Below are 11,266 nucleotides of genomic sequence, written 5' to 3'. Positions count from 1 at the left end.
TTACATGCGGTTCAGCTGCTCCTGCTTGGCGTCAGAGACGACGAACCTCCTCCAGAACCAGTGCCCTGCTCACACTGACCGCATGGCCTCCAGGGGCACGCCCTTGGTCTCCGGCAGGAGCGCCGCGATGAAAACCGTCATGGCCAGCACCCAACCGGAGTAGAACAGGAAGATGGCGTACTTCATGGCGCAGAGCATGGAGACGAACACCTGCGTCTGCGTGAAGGAGAGGGTGAGCGCGACGGACAGGGTGATGGCCTGCCCCGCCGACCTGATGTCCACGGGGTAGATCTCGCTCGGCACCACCCACTTGAGCGGCCCCCACGACAGGCTGAAGCTAAAGGTGTACAGGCACATGAGCACCACCACGCCCACCGCGTAGCTCCGGGGCATCCTCGCCACGCCGTGCTTCCCGAGGTGGTCCGCCAGGATCCATGACACGGCCACCTTCTTGGTCGATCCAGTAGCAAGGTTCATGTTAGAGTTAGACAACGCACATGACAGTGCTCACCTGATGAACGGCATAAGAGACCCAATGCAACATGTGTTGATGATGTGCGTACCTGGAAGATGAGCATGGTGGTGCCGCCGGCGAGGAACAAGAACCTGCGGCCGCAGCGGTCGACGACGAAGGTAGACAGTACGACACCGGACAAGCTCACGAGGCTGATGATGACGGCGCCGAAGATCGCCTTCTGGCTGCTGAACCCGACCGTCCGGAACAGCACCGGCGAGAACACGGAGATGACGACCATGCTAGTGAGGTCGAAGAACGTGGGGATGGCCACCATCATCACCAGGTAGTGCCGGTACCCCACGCCGCGCAGCCTCTTGAACGCGCCCTCCTCGTTCCGGCGTGCCTCCTCGACGGCGCGGGCGATGTCCTTGAACTCGGCCTCCACGTCGGCGTCCGCCCCGCGGATGCGCTGGAGCGACGCGCGGGCCCTGTCCGGCTTCCCGCGCAACATGAGGCTGCTGGGGGTGTCCGAGACGAACAGGGCGCCCGTCACGATGACGGCGGCAGGCACGGCGGCGAGGCCGAGGGAGACGCGCCAGCCCCAGCCGGGGATGCGGTTGGTGAAGTAGTTGGCGACGTTGGCGGCCAGCGTGCCGGCGACAAGGAAGAAATGGTAGTAGGCCGTGGTGAAGGCGCCGCGCCATCTGGTCGGTGATGTCTCGGCGAGATACAGTGGAGCCGCCTGAATGAATGGTAAGATACTACTCAAGCTGTCAAGCAGCGCAGCTGAAGCAATCATTAAATTACTGAGTGAGTTTAATTGGTTTTTTAAACTTTGATTAGCAGTACAGTATAAACATTAGCGCAGTAAGTACGTGGAAATAGTATTTAATTAGCTGAACATCTTGCTATGCATTATTCAAATATTAATATTCAATATTCGAACGGTGCATGAAAATTGTGAGTTAATTGGAAATGGAGAGGGAATATATGCAGAATTAGACCTGCGCGGTGAAGCCAACGCCGAAGCCGAGCAGGATCCGGCCGACGATGAGCATGGCGATATTGACGGCCCCGGCGTTGATGACGGCCCCGGCGAGGAACATGGTGCCGCCCACGAGCATGACGGCTCTGCGGCCCACCCTCCTGGTCACGCCGCTGGCCACCAGCGAGGCCAGCATGCCGGCGATGTACATCGACGACGTGAATGCGGTGAGCAGCTGGTTGTCGTACTTGCAGTAGGCGTCGCGCTTGGCGCCCCTCATCCCGCGGAGCACCTCCGGGAAGAACCTCTCGAGGAACGACTCCATCTGCGTCACGCCGCCTGAGTGTAATCCAACGGTAAGGTTATTACTTTTCTTCAATTTCTTTCGCTTTTAAATAAGAAATCCATGCAGCTAGGATTCTGGGTGTACGTTTAAAAAATAGTGAATTTCAAAAATTCTTATAAAAATTAGAAACATCCAATCATCGGATCTGTTATCATACCTAACCCCTATATATATGTATCTAAATTATCCACCTCTGTCATTATAAAAAAATCTAAAACAACTCTCTATCTTCGTGTAAATTGCCCACATATACCATTATAAAATAATGTCAAAAATCCTCTAAATTTGCATATAAATTATCCAATCATATCATTACTAAAGTTAAATTATTCCCTAAATTTTGAGTCTAAATTATTGTTATCGCCATAAATTAACAGAGTTAATTAATGGGCCGCGAGTGAGTTGGGCTTAATGAAGAGATTGAAGAAGGCTTACGAATCGGCTCCTGCGCGAGCATTTGGGCCATGTGGGCCATGTATCCTTATATTTAGTTCAGATTGAGTTAGAGATAGAGTCCGATATGGACACATTAGTTTAGATTGTTTCCCAAGTCTCCGGACTATAAATATGTACCCTATGGTATTCGTAAAAGAAGAACGTCATCACGTCTCGCAAACAACAACTCTCGGCGCATCGCCACCCCTAATCTTAGGGTTTCATCCAAGTAAGTGTCATGCTGCCCTGATCGCTTCTCGCGATCAGGGCAGTATTGTTCTTGCTTTTACTTTGGTATTACTCGTACTGAAGCGTTTTTTATGGCGAGTAGTACTAGTTATCTTAATGTTCGTAGCATGGCCTTTAGTATATTCATTATGCTTTTGTTGCTTATCATCTACAAATATCATGTTGTCTCTGTGCATTCACGTTTCAATCTTATGCTAATTCTTGTTGCATAGAATTAGTTGCATTGAGGCAACACCTTACTTCTCTTCTATCTAGTAGATCCAATCTGTTACGGTTTGTTCTTATTTTATAAGGATTAGTTTATATCTGCTAGGTTAGACCTGCAAACGGATTGGATGTTCCGGTGATGTAATAGATGCTTTATCTTAGCCTTGATATGGGTTGTTCCGGGAATCGGCTCTGGCTAGTTCTTAGGCCTCTGTTTTCGGTTATGGTTTAGTTATCTGTTATATTCGCTAGGCCTAGTTATGTGTAAGATGTTCCGATCTAGCAGTGAGGCTTTTACTGTCGGGGATCGAATCAGCTGGATTTAATTGAAGCAAGTTTTCCATAATTATTTGCTTTATTCATCAATATCCGGATAGATGCAGATCCAATCTGACACCGGGACCCGATCGGCTCTTTAAAGCCGATGCAAGAGTCGTCCCGGGGAGCCGACCACGGCTCGGACTTACGCTTCCATGTGTTTGTGTATGCAGACAAATCGTTGCAAGCACGTTCGCATCTTTCTGATCGGGTATAGGTCAGGTGACACGCCTTACATTCTCCGGAATTCTCGGCGTGTGCTGGATTGCGGGCCGTTGACGAGGAAGCAGTGCCTGCCAGCGCCCCGGCGACCTCCCAGCTCTTCGTGTTGCCTGTCGCTACTCGCGGTTGGGTTTTGACCGACAACAATTATATAATTATAAAAATATTAAAGTGCAAGAATATAAAATTATAAATTACTATATTTCTATCATTATTGAAATATTAATTTATGTTATTGTTTATATAAAAATAATAACCACAATATCTGTCACAGTGTATTCATGTATGATGGAAGAGATAAGAATACCAATTCATAAAGAAATGTTTAATTAAATATATATCAAACATATATGGATGTGTGATGCAAATGAAATCTATTGCAACTGAATAATGATAAATATATATATTTTAAGGTATGTGTTAGAATATTTAATAGATAAAAGATGGTGTGAGATAGATAATTATAATTATTAGCCATAAAGTTTTATTTTTATATCAATTCTGATTAGCCGTATGGAAGCACGAGTTTTTTAGGCAACACGAGGGGCACAAGTCCCCTACTTTTTATATATATTAAAAGGAAAGAAAAAAAAATCTTTTACAAGTCTGAGCAACATCACTTTAAGAGACAAAGAAAGAAAATCAAAACTATTACAAGAATCAGACAAAGAAGTTTATCCATTCTTTGAGCAGGCTTGTGTTTGCTCGATGCATAAGCAAATCTTGAGGTTAACAGGTCTGTATCGATAGATTACTACCACAGCAGCATGAATGCACAAATCACAAGGTCCACTCTCTCTCTCTATATATATATACATATATATATACATATATATATATACATATATATATATATGCAAACATTTCACAATTGAGGCCGCAGCCAGCAGAGAGAGCGCACCAGAGACGCCAATGTCGTAGGCGAAGATGAGGCCGCCATGAGGCCGGTGACCGCGACGGAGAAGGTCACGCCGCCGCTGTAGTCGCGCACCCGGCCCGCCCTCCGCCGCGACGAATCCCCCCTCCAGCCATTACAACCGTTCCCTCGTCTGCTCGGGCGAGCTTTGCTGCAGGTTTTGCCTGCTGGCTGTTTTCTGGATGGAAGGACCGGTAGCGCACTCTAACTTAAGAGGGGGAGGGAGTAAATTAGATAAACTAAAAATTTAGACATATGACTCCAATTATTTGCATAATATTAAACTAAAACATATTATCTAGATGTGCAACTATGGTTGTTCTAGTGTGAAACCCCTATCTCAAAAGAGTTTAGCAACCTATAGCCTTTCCTATCAAGAAACTAATCTATGAAAGTAAAGACACATAAATTGCTAGTATAAAATGCGGAAGCTTAAAGAGAGGGATAGGAAAAAGCAAACTCTTGATGCGGGTGTTTATCCCGTGGTTCGGTTAGCCACAAAGGCACACCTACATCCACGTTGTTGTAGCACTCACTAAGAGTATTGCTACTCGACCACCAAGTCTCTTCCGTGAACACACTCACGGTCACCTTGCCCCTGGGTTCCACTAAGGAGCTTCTCCATAAAGGAAGGGGGTCTCCACGTCCCCCGCACAATGTTGTCATCGCCGCTCCACACCAAGTCGAAGGATCGATGACGTGCCGGCGAGCCTTCAAAGCTCCAAGGTGCCGGCGCACCGAAATCTTCTTTTGGTTCACTAAAGAACCTCAGCACAAAGGCACTTGGCCTTGCAATCTCACTCACTATGAGCTAATCCTCTACACAACACTCTCAAAGTGTGCTAAGGGCTAAGGATATGAGTGCTAAGCTCTTGGATAGCTTGGAGATGTTTTTGGGTGTGTTTGTCACTTCCTTGAACTTCAGCTCGCTTCAAATGGCCGGGGGATGGCATATATATAGGCCTCCAAGTCGAAGTAACCATTTAGAACCGTTACCTAACTTTCTGCGCATACACCGGAGTATCCGAAGGTATAGCACCGGTGCATCCGATCACTCTGCGCCTTAGGGTAGCCGTTGGGTCTCTGACAGCCGACGTGGTGTCACTGAATAGACCGATGCCTTGTCACCGGTTCATCCGGTGCAGCTTCTCTTCCTTGCAACTGTTCCGGAATTGCACCGGTGCTTCTTCCGGTGTATCACCGGTTTATCCGGTGCTGAATAATTTCGTCCAGGCCACTTGACATGCTTTTTGATGCATGACATGGTGCTTGCACCGGTGCATCAACTTGGCACCACCGGTGCATCCGGTGCCACACGACTTGTTGTCACCAGCAATGCAACTTGCTCCGGTGCAAGGGCACCGGTGCATCCGACCCGTATCGGATAGACCGGTGCAGGGTCACCGGTTCATCCGGCGCTATTGTCTTCAGTGGAACTTGTCCAATTCAGCATTTTTTTGAGTTCTTTCCTCGTGTTTTGCTTTGCTTGGCCTTTTTGCTTCATCTCTGGGATCTATTAAAGTTTACTTGACAAACGCATTAGTCATATTGATTGCGTTGTTACTCAATCACCAAAATCACAAAGTAATGGCTTAATGAGACCATTTTCGTTACACTGGAGACGAGGTTGGGTTCAGGGTTCAGGCACAGCAACGAGAGGGTGAGGGAGACAGGGGGTTCATCGGCAATATAGGCGTATGGATTTTGACGGGAGAGTTGACAAGTAACTGATTGGGCGATAAGCAGCAACAAGCAAGGGGAGCAGAGCAACGCACAAATGGTAATCCCCCAGAAAAGCAGCCCCGTCTAGTAGAGAATTTTAGAAAATTGTACATGTTGTTATATTCAAGAGACCATATCCTTATAAATCTTAAATGCTCCCACTAGTTTTATGCACCAATCATGTCGCCAGAAGGAGAGTTAGTAGCTGGTCATTGTACGGGATGTGATGTCTCAGTGCTGTACTAGTATACTCAACACGTGTCTCAGATTCTGTAATTAAGGTAGTATACGATGTTGACTCTGAGCAGACTACAGCTATTTTCTTCTTATAATAAGGCAAATGCAAGCCCGGTCTGGATCTTTCACATCTTGTTCTCGCTCCATATATATTGATCTTTGATTCACACCCAACCATTTCCGATCAAGATAAGCAAATGAAGGTTGGGTGATTTCAACAATTATGAACAGAATCTTTGCTGTACATGCGTATCTACTTTCGTTAGAGTTGAGTTCCATAACAAATTATTATTACCAATACTAGTAGAGGTGTACGTGCCACAGACATGTGTTTAAAGAATAATTAGCCTCTTCTAGAGATAAGGAAGGTTATCCCGAGATTACAATCAATTCTAAAATAACCATATCCGGAGTTGTCTAATATACTATAACCCCCCTGCGCAGTCATAGCGGTAGCAACACGAACGGACAGACTGGAGAGGGTGTTGGAGGAGAGGATTGGGGGGCACGTGGCCGGCGGGGCGCTCGGCGGGGGAGGCGAAGACGGCGGCGCTGGCGACGAATCCTGGCGGCGAGGTAGGTCCCCTTGCTGTGCTTGACGACGACAAGCACGGCGGATCAGAAGGATCCGCCGGGCATCCTACGAGGGCGCTGCCCTCGGCGGAGATCGATCTCCCCGGGGGTGGGGCGGCGGCAGCGGAAGCCTAGTTAGGTCACAGGATCATGACCCTCGGACACCATGTAGGAAAATAGGATGTGTCTAATGTGGTCGATGTATTGCATTGAGCCCCTTGGGCGGTATATATAGAGTGCATGGCTTGGAGGGCAAGTAATCTCTCCTAGAGATAAGGAAGGTTATCTCGGGATTACAATCAATTCTAAGCTAATCATATCCGGAGTTGTCTAATATACTCTAACAGGGAGGAATTGCCAATTCAAACAATTGGAAAGCGTTATGCGGGTAGGGTGGGTGGGTATGGTAGAATTTTTGGTGTAAAAAATATTAACTTTTTGGTAGAAATATTTTCCTTCTATCAAAAAATGGGTCTCCATCCCCTTTCGTCAAACTTTTTGGCCTGACAAGTGAGACCTCCGTGAGGGGTACGGTGAACCTAATCTTGGTGAGAAAGGGTTTCAATTGTTTTAACTTTTATATGATAGATACCATCCTTTTCGTCTTGAGCAGCCATTTCAGTTGAAAACTTTATAGTTATCCCCCCGGCCCAGCACGGCTGTTGTGTAGTATCCGGACCGGACCCCTTGTTACCTGGTTCTGGTTGGTTGTTAATAAAATTATGGCTTATATTTTTGGATGGAGAGGGCCCTGCTTTCTTGAGTAATGTTAAGGTAAGAATACTTGACGGTTTGGATAAAAAGAAATGGCTCTTCACATTTATTTCGGGGATGAAGGTATTTTTTGTGTAGAAAGGAGATTGAATCAACCAAGCTTTGTATTGATCCCATGAATGGGTTTATATACTTGTACAACAACATACTCATGTACATAGATGACGCGGTGCCGCGGCTGTTGCGGTGGCGTGGCGACGTGGAGTGCGTGGAGCGTGCATGCAGGGGGAGCGCGGCGGGTGCGAGACGTGCGCGTAGAGCGCGTTGTACGCGTGGAGCACGTCCCGCTGAGCGAGTCCGATGGGCCATACATCAGAGCGGTTAGCCACCATTCCAACACCCCCCGGCAGTCGCAGCAGTCCTCTCGCCGACGCAGAGACTGGAGCGGAAATTCTCGAACAGGGCGGTGGGAAGGCCCTTGGTGAAGATGTCCGCGAAATGACGCCCGCTTGGAATATGCATTACCCGGAGCTCGCCGAGAGCGACCTTCTCGCGAACGAAATGAATGTCCAGCTCGATGTGTTTGGTCCACCGATGATGGACGAGGTTGCAGGACATGTAGACGCTCGAGATGTTGTCACAATACGCTACTGTGGCTTTGGGGATGCCACAGCAGAGCTCGCCAAGTAGTTGCTGGAGCTAGGTGCACTCTGCCATGGCATTAGCGAGGCCGCGGTACTCCACCTCGGCACTGGATCGAGAGACGACGGTCTGCCTTTTGGCAGACCAGGACACCAGGGAGTCCCCGAGGAAGATGCAGAATCCGGACGTCGAACGGCGGGTGTCACGGCAACCCGCCCAATCCGCGTCCGTGTAAGCGGCCAGAGTCAGTGAAGTGGTGCCGTGGAGATGGAGACAGAGTTGCGTCGTGCGCTAGACGTAGCAGAGGACCCGCTTGAGCATCGTGGCATGGCTCGTCCGTGGCGTGTGCATGTGAAGGCAGACCTGTTGGACGGCATATGCGATGTCCGGCCGGGTAAAGGTAAGGTACTGCAAGCCGCCAGCGGTGTTGCGGTACCAGGTTGGGTCATTGATCAGGTCGCCATCGCTGCTGGACAGCTTCGGCTTGGTGTCGGCTGGGCTCGGCGCCGGCTTGCAGTTGCTCATGCCGGCGCGCTCGAGGACGTCTGTCGCGTACAAGGCTTGGCTGAGGACAAAGCCCGACGGCATGCGGCGGACGTCGATGCTAAGGAAGTAGTGCAAGGGACCCAGGTCCTTCACCGCGAATGCGGAACGTAGGTTGGCGATGATGTCGCGGAGCAGGGCGTTACTGGAGACCAACAAGATCATGTCGTCCACGTACAACAAGAGATACGTGGAGGCGCCGCCCTGGTTGTACACGAACAGCGACGTGTCGGAGCAGGACTGTCGAAAGCCGAGGGGGGGTGATGTGTTCGACGAAGCGCTGGAACCATGCCCGAGGTGCTTGGTGTAGGCCGTAGAGCGACCGGGAGAGGAGACAGACCGCATCAGGCTGGCTGGGATCCTCGAACCCGGTTGGCTGCTAGCTAAAGATGTGCTCGAAAAGGTTGCCATGGAGGAAGGTGTTGGAGACATTGAGCTGGGCAGTTCTTGGAAGCGATGAGCGTGAGCACTGTACGTATGGTCGCCAGTTGGACGACTGGCGAGAATGTTTCCTGGAAGTCGATTCCGGGGCGCTGATGGAATCCGCACACGTCCCACCGTGCCTTGTAGCGTTCCAGCGATCCGTCAGAGATGAGCTTATGTTTGAAAACCCACTTGCCTGAGATGATCTTGGCGCCAGCCGGCCGGGGAATGAGGGTCCACGTGAGGTGAGGGTCCACGTGAGGTTGCCCTGGAGTGCATCGAACTCCTTTTGCACTGCCTCGCGCCAGTGTGGGCCTTTGAGTGCGGTGCGGACGGAGGTGGGCGCCGGTGATAGCGCTGGCGTGGAGTTGACGAGGGCGTACTTGGGGTTCGGCTTGACAATGCCGACCTTGCCACACATCACCATGTGATGTTGTGGAGGCGGTGAAGCAGCAGGAGGTGCAATAGTGTCGGTGTTGGGCACTGCGGCCGGCTTGGTGTGGCCGGCGACGGTGACAGTGGGTGGCGATGTTGGTGTCAAGGTATGTTTGGCCGATGTTGGTGTCGGCCGGCGATGTTGAGGGAGCCTGCTTCAGGTCACGGAACGGGAACGCATGCTCGACGAAGACGACATGGCGCGACATGTACACGCGGCTGGAGGCGATGTCGTAGCAGCGGTCGCCGCGGTGGTTGGCCGGGTAGCCCCGGAAGACACACGCGACTGATTGGGCGCTGAGCTTGTGGGCGGTTGTTGCCGAGGTGTTGGGGTAGCAGACGCAGCCGAAGACTCGAAGCTCGTCGCAGTGCGGCAGTGCGCCGAGGAGCAGCTGGTGGGGCGTGATGGAGCCTGTGGCACAGCATGGGCGCCGGTTGAGCAGGTGTGTTGCCGTGTTTAGAGCTTCGGCCCAGAACGACAAGGGAGCTGCACTATGGATTAGTAAAGTCCAGATGTTGTCATTGAGGGTCCGTAAGATGCGTTCGGTCTTGCCGTTTTGCTGGGACGTATATGGGCAGGAGAGGCAAAAGACGGCGCCCATGCTGGCTAGCAGGGCGCGTGCCACATGGGAGTCAAACTCCTTCCCATTGTCTGTCTGGAGAGCGAGGACGAGGAGGCCGAACTGGGTTTGAACGTAAACGAGGAAGGAGCGTAGGGTGGGGAGGACTTTAGACTTTTGGCGTTAGGGAAAAGTTCAAACATAATGTGTAAAGTCGTCTAGTAGAACAAGATAGTATTTGTAACCAGAGTGACCGTAAACAGGAGAGGTCCGTACATCTGAATGTAAAACTTGCAAAGGGAAATAAGTTTGTGTTTTAGGGGAAGAGAAAGGGAGCCGTGTGCTCTTGCCAAGATGACATGAGTCACAAGAATGCACGACAGATTTATTACACTGAAACTGAAAATTACAAGGGACCTACTGAAGAACATGGGACCCAGGATGTCCAAGGCAGCAGTGCCACAGGTCCACCGAAGCAGGCGCAGTGGCAAGGAGAGACTGATGTGGTCCAAGCTAGAGTGGATAGAGGTCGCCGGTGCTGTTATAGCGGACCTTCACTACCTGCGTTTGAAGATCCTTGATGGAGAAACCGACAGGGTCAAATTCAAGTGAGACATTGTTATCTCGGGTCAATTGCTTGACATAAATGAGATTCTTAATAAGGGAGGGAGTAACAAGAACATTGTGAAGGTAGAGGGGACGGGATGATGTCGGTATGGGACGGCTGCCGGTATGGGTGACCGGGAGCTGAGCGCCATTGCCGACAGTGACAAAGGTAGAGAACAGAAAGGGGCGGGGTTGAACAAGATTACCAGCATTGGAGGTCATGTGAGCGGTGGCACCAGTGTCAAGAAACCAATTGCTGGCATTCGGCGGGGTGGTGGCGACGCCAGTGGAGCCGAGGCCAGTGTACAATGCCTACATGTCCTAGGGCTGTGCACCAGGGGCCGAGGAATCTTGGGGCACCGAGGGGAGTGGCGGTGCCGGGAACTGGTCGGGCGGCACTGCTGGTGATGCGCCACCATGGCCTGCTGCTGGGAAATGGGGGTCGGGGGCCCAGAACGCCAGCGGCCGGTCCACGGAAGGGCATCGGCCATGCCTGCACGAGGCCCGTCCATGGGTTGTACCCGGCCTCCCAAGGTGCCGCCGGGAATGGAGCGCGTGACTGCTACTGCTGAGCGCCGGCGTGGCCGCCGCCACCAGGGGACTTCTTGTTCTTGGGCTTGAATTTGTTCTTGGGCCGAGGCTGAGGCCCAGAACCCGAGCCGCTGCCGGAGGATGA

The 11,266-nt window shown here is 50.8% G+C and overlaps 1 pseudogene; it reads right to left on the bottom strand.

Moving 5' to 3' along the window:
* LOC120683948 lies at window positions 1-4,251 on the bottom strand (annotated as a pseudogene).
* Between the last annotated feature and the right edge of the window lie 7,015 nt (window positions 4,252-11,266).

The sequence above is a fragment of the Panicum virgatum genome, chromosome 7N, assembly GCF_016808335.1.
Source record: "Panicum virgatum strain AP13 chromosome 7N, P.virgatum_v5, whole genome shotgun sequence".
NCBI lineage: Eukaryota > Viridiplantae > Streptophyta > Magnoliopsida > Poales > Poaceae > Panicum > Panicum virgatum.
Note: the sequence above shows the minus strand (reverse complement) of the source record. Positions and strands in the feature narration are given on the sequence as shown.